Source organism: Zootoca vivipara, chromosome 5 (genome assembly GCF_965207765.1).
Source record: "Zootoca vivipara chromosome 5, rZooViv2.hap1.1, whole genome shotgun sequence".
Taxonomy (NCBI): domain Eukaryota; kingdom Metazoa; phylum Chordata; class Lepidosauria; order Squamata; family Lacertidae; genus Zootoca; species Zootoca vivipara.
In genome coordinates this window covers 9,353,504-9,359,844 of record NC_142588.1, presented here as the reverse complement: position 1 = coordinate 9,359,844, position 6,341 = coordinate 9,353,504, and positions in this window count along the sequence as shown.

Genomic DNA, 6,341 nt, shown 5'->3' with positions numbered 1-6,341 from the left:
GGTTTCTTTGCTGCATTAACTTCTAGCAAAGCTAAGGCATATTGGTAACGCGAGAAACTCAATGTTTTCAGGTAGCAAAGCTTAACTTAGGACACAAGAGTTGCATAGCTGCCAAGTACCCCGTTTTCTCCGGGAAACCCCCGTTTTGACTTACCTTTTCCCGGTGGTCCCCCGTATCACTTCGTCTCCCGTTTTTCTCCATTATTTTCTCCTGCCGACGGCCATTTTTTTTCTTTCTGATTTGCCCTTCTATGGGCACCAAAAATGGCCGCCGCCGGCTTCAAAAGTCACGTCTACGCATGTCCGGAAGTGCATAGACGCGACTTCCGGTGTCGGCGGCGGCCATTTTTGGGTCCCCGTAGATGGGCAAAACGACACCGGAAGTTACGTCGACGCAACTTCCAGTGTCACACGGCTGCCAGTCCCGGATTCTGCAGTCTGGGACTTGGAAGGTAAGGAGTTGCAAAGTCTTCCACACATAGGTGGAATTTGCTAAGGAACGCTTCCCCAATATGTTTTGATACGCAACTGCCATCAGTCCCAACCCCCATGGCCTGTGGTTGGTAAGGGCAGGCGAATCTTGTCCATTTTGTTTCTCGCTACGTCTCATCACCACATCACTAGAAAGATCCGTTCTTGACATTTCCACATCAGCGTGCGGATTTTTCAAAGGAAATCTTCATGGAAACTCATCAGCATCCTAGCGCATGAATTTCTCTTCATGTCCGGTCTCCTGTGGCTTGTGTGCCATTTCCCCTAATATACACAATTATTTCCCCTAAAATAGTGAGGTTTTTTTTATGTTCTCAACAATGCGTGCATTTTACGTGGCTGGAAAACACTTGCAAAAATTCAAATGTCAAAGGATGGCTGTGTTTTGGTTCTTGTTCAGGAAAGTGCTGCCATAAGATGTGAACCGAACTGAATTTCCTCTCCCAAACGGTTGTAGTGGTGCTTCACGAATTCATCAGGACTTCTTCATGCCAATAGAGGTTCTGGCAGCAGCGCTGAAAACCATGGTTCTAAATTGCATGGGGAATACTCAACTCCTCCCTTGCATGTTTACTTATTTTAAAATAAGAGTGCCTGCAGAGGGCTTGTTTTGCACTTAAATCTCTGTGCAGTCCTAGAAATCTTTTGTGTGCTTTATAAACAACAGCTAGCAAAAGCCCACTTCCATGTGACTTCAAGGTTGACAAGTCCTTTTGGAGCCTCGGCCTAATCCCCTTTTGTTTCCCTGGCCCACAGACCCCTATCTCCCAAACTTCCGTGGTCTCTTTACTTCTCCCATGTCGATCCAGTATGAAGTTTTGACCTGGCTCTGCTTTCTCCTTAGGTCTCCTCCATCTTTGTCCCAACCACCACACATTTTCCCCTGGGGTTCTTTGCCCCATTTCCTTTAGCTGCTGGTTTTGGCTTCCCCAAGATGTTTTGGCACCTGAAGTCGAAATCAATATGGACCACTGCAATGTGCTCTATGTGAAGGTGACTCGGAAACGACAGTTAATCCAGAATGCGGCAGCTAGACTGGTGACTGGGAGCGGCCACCGAGACCACATAACATAAAGACATACACTGGCTCCCTGTACGTTTCAGAGCACAATTCAGAGTGCTGGTGCTGACCTTTAAAGCCCTAAACGGCCTTGGCCCAGTATACCTGAAGAGTGTCTCCACCCCCATCGTTCTGCCCGGACACTAAGGTCCAGCGCCGGGGCCTTCTGGCGGTTCCCTCCCTACGAGAAGTGAGGTTACAGGGAACCAGGCAGAGGGCCTTCTCGGTAGTGGCACCCTCCCATCAGATGTCAAGGAAATAAAAACTTTTAGAAGACAACTGCAGGCAGCCCTGTTTAGGGATGTTTTTAATGTTTGATGTTTTAGTGTGTTTTTAATATCCTGTTGGAAGCCGCCCCGAGTGGCTGGGTAGGCCGGCCAGATGGGCAGGGTATATTGTTGTTGTTGCTAGTGCCCCACAAAGTGGTGCCTCCCCTACCCCACCCCCAGCCGGGGAATAAGGGGTGAGTGAAGACCTACATGAGGAACAAGGGGGTGGGGAGGAGACCAGCAGCACCTCCTCTTTGCTAAAAAACCCTCCATAGAGGTGGCATTGGGCGGCTGCTAAGGAGAAGGAGGCAGAGGAGAAGCAACAGCATCAGTGAGCAATGCATTCCTTGGAGGCAGGATCTGCTGCCCCTGTGGTTCCTGCCGCCTGAGGCTGTTGCCTCACCTTGCCTTATGGGTGAGCTGGCCCTGGTCCCAGCAGTGCTGTTGCCCGTCCAGTTTCTCCTACTTGTGCAGTCTAACTGCACAACCGTCTCCTTCAGCTCCCAGTTCTCCTCCACAGCCTCCCTGGCATTCCTCTCTTCCCACCTCCCCTGCAAAACAGCACCCTGTTTCAGGGTGCTGAATTTCACATATTGATTTCGACCAGCCAACCCAATCATCGTTTGTATAATCCTTAGGAAATCACGGTGGTGTACTTGAGGCAGAGATAAATTTCCTTATTGGCTGGCGCTGGTTCCTTACCGAATTGCTAGGCAACAGCTCTCGGCAGGACCACTTACAGCACCCATAATCCCCTGCATGTGAATTTTCAAACTTAATTCCACTTCCCTTGGTTCCGAGCCAAAGGTCATAGCATTTCACTGCAGCCAAAGCAATTAGCAAGGCGCTGCTTCCTCACACGGCTGAATTACAGTAAGCGAGAAATGAAGCATTACCATATCGACCCCTTGGCAACACATAAGCGATCTGAGTAGAACGGCCATTAAGACACATCTTTCCTGAGGCTCCTAAGCTTTCTCAATATCTTGTTTCATTCAATGAAAGGCAATACTGAAACAAGCCGGGCAAAACAATTATTACTATGTTTAATATACATGGGGCTTCCCCCTCCTCCCCATAGCGCTGAAAAGCTCAGTACATACATGGTGGCATGCCCCGGAAAGGGAGAGAGAAGTTCTGCCAATGATGCTTACAAATGGAGAAGACAAAACACATGAGGCAAAGCAGAGAAGGGAGATCAGTTCTTCACGGCCAGAATAAAGGGGTGAGCTATTTCCTGCATTGCTGGGGGCTGAACAAGATGTCCTTCAGGACCCCCTCCAACCCTACAATGCTATGATTCTATTATTCTAGGTCAGGCATCTCCAAACTCGGCCCACCAGATGTTTTGGGACTACAACTCCCATCATCCCTAGCTAACAGGTCAGGGATGATGGGAATCGTAGTCCCAAAACATCTGGAACAGCCGAGTTTGGGGGTGCCTATTCTAGGCCATTTACTAAAAGGCCACACAAACCACCAAGCAAGCAGCAAGAAGAGCAGGTATATAAACCTCAACATTATACCCGTGGAACTAGTAATTTGGCATTGATTTGGTCTATGAGTGCGCTAAGTTTCAAGCCAATCCTGATCAGAATCGCCACCACCAGTTAAAGGCAGTTAAAATGTGCTGAAAATCGACACATTTATTTTATGTGAACGGGCACATCGATTTGGGCGAAAGTGAGCAATGTCCGTTAATGGAGCTTGTCAAAGAAATCTCACTTTCACTGATGTGGGCATGCTTCCTTACCCATGAAAGCTTATGAAAAAAATTAGGCAGTGTGTGCACAGATTGATGCCGACGTGAAAATATGTGCAAAATATAAGAAATGGAAATTTCCTGCCAAGTTGTTTGCTTTGTTAATATGCAGACATAATTGACTGATAAACATCCATTCCCACTGACTCGTGCATCTAGATTATACCAGTGCTTGTGTGTTGGGCTTCCTTTTCACATAAGCAAAAAACGCAAAATATGTTGGGGGGGGCAGCCTCTGTCGTCCCTCTTTGCTCCCTACAAGCAAGCCATGTGTGAATGACAGGAGTCTTCTGTCTATTGAATGGAAGATGCCCCAAAATTAAACCAATAACCGTCTACATACAAATTCCGTAAAGTTTTGCTGTAGCTGTGTTCCTTCCTATGGCTTTGTTGTTTTATTTATTTTTCTGTTCCTTTTCCAGAAGTTTTTTTTTTAATGGCAGTTTTTGAGTAATACAATTCAAGTAACTTATGAACAAATATATATATATATAAAGGGGCAGCCAAAAAAGGAAAGGGGGACATGGGTTAAATGTGTATTGGACCATATAAACTGTTGATAGAAATATTCTGGACAGCCAATGCTACGTATTTCTTAAAAGGTAAAGGTAAAGGGACCCCTGACCATTAGGTCCAGTCGTGACCGACTGGGGTTGCACGCTCATCTCGCATTATTGGCTGAGGGAGCCGGCGTACAGCTTCCAGGTCATGTGGCCAGCATGACAAAGCCGCTTCTGGTGAACCTGCAGCGGTTCCTATTTATCTACTTGCACTTTGACGTGCTTTTGAACTGCTAGGTTGGCAGGAGCAGGGACTGAGCAACGGGATCTCACCCCGTCGCAGGGATTCGAACTGCTGACCTTCTGATCAGCAAGCCCTAGGCTCTGTGGTTTAACCCACAGTGCCACCTGCGTCCCTTCTTATTTCTTAAGAAAAGCCAAATGAGGTTCTATTCCTCTTTGTGCTCAAACAAGAACAGTTAACAGGAATAATCAATTCACTGTTATATGGAAGACAATTACTTCTTCCAGTGTCAAAACACCAAGTGCTTGGCTGCCTCACTGCACTCGGACCTGTATTTCATGGCGTGGTGGTGAATTCAAAATAGTTGGAATCAGTGTTGGTTTTTGTAGAAAAAAAGAGGTGCTGGAACTGACCATGAACGCCTTGCTTGTTCTCTTGGAATGGTAATGGTGCCCACCTGAGAGGTGCCAGAATTGAATTCCGGTGAGTTTCGGCTGAAAAAAAGCCCTGGTTGGCATGCCATTTATTATTAAATGTAGTGTGCATTTCATGACTAAGACCAAGACTTCACCAGATAAGGGGCCTACAATGAGATAGCTAGTCTTAAAGATAAATTATAACCAATATTCCACGAGCTTTCTGCAAGTTTCATTGTTATATCGTCTCCTCTGTCTTGACCCTGGAAGAGCCCCGAATAGCCACAATACGGCTTTAAGACCAATGCATTATGGACAGGTTGGCGATGGAACTGTGTCTTGTCACAAAAATATTATAAGAAATCAGATCTGGAACAAAACAGGAAATTGTTCACAAAACATGGGAATGCAAACGGCTAACAGTGGTGTTGTGTGGGTGCTAGATTAAAAATGGTGGCAACAAAGGATGGCAATTGCCCCCCAAAAGGGATTGTGTGGGAAAATCCCACTGTGATGGAGAATTTGCCTTCCGTAAGTCATCGACAGATCCTGAGCCTCACAAGGAATAGAGGGATTTGAGTTTTGTAGGAAGTTGGAAAGTGGTCCACTTCAACCACAGGACAATATGTAAGAAATTAAATTTCCATTATGATGAAACAGCAAACATTAATTTTTAGTTATGGGTACATTTGCCAAAGACACCTGTTGTCTTTTAAAAATCTGCAAGACTCAAGTGTCTGTTTGTTTTAAAAATATAGGAATGTAAAGTTTACCAGTGGCACAATTTTTATTAAATACAGATATGTAAAGGATCAGTAGATCATATACGTATTAAATATATTAAATTATTTGGGGGAAGGTAACAGATGTTTAGGCCACAATTAATGACATTTTAATAAAAATGTTATCAGTGATATCTCTTCTACTCTACCCACCCATTATTTACAGAAGTGGCACTTGAAAGTATAATTCTTTTATTTATTTTTCCAGTTCCACTTAATAAAATGCAACCAAATGACCCTTAGTCAATTTTTAACCATAGCAAAACTTGCTTGATTTTCACAGTTATTGCAGCTGCTGAAATCCAAGTACCAAGCAATTCATTTATCCCAATGTTTGTTGAGGCGAATTAACAATAATTTAAGTCGTATGCACATAATTCGGTAATGTGGCAATGTAAGATTGAATGCTGACCACCAGCTGCTGAGTCAAACATCTAAATTGATGAAAAGCTTGCGTGTTGAACATTGGCTGAAGTAACAAAATACTGTAGCACTGGTACCTGCTCAGTATTCACTGTCCAAATATGTTCCCAAAATATTTTCCCCCTTTCCCCTCCACCATAGGAAAGAATACATTCAGTCGATATTTTATTGTTGAGGTGCAAACTACTGGTATATTCAGGCATTTGCCTGAATAGAAACTGTGAACAGAGACAACATCCCTAGGAACATGTGCTCCAAGGACAAAGAGGTTTGTTTGTTTTTTAAGTATGTTCCCTTGAATGCACTGAGAAATGTTCCCTCTGGTCAGGAACCCGGAGAAGTCAGGTTTTCTTCCACAAAGGTTTCCAAGCGCATTCACCTTCCTGACATTAG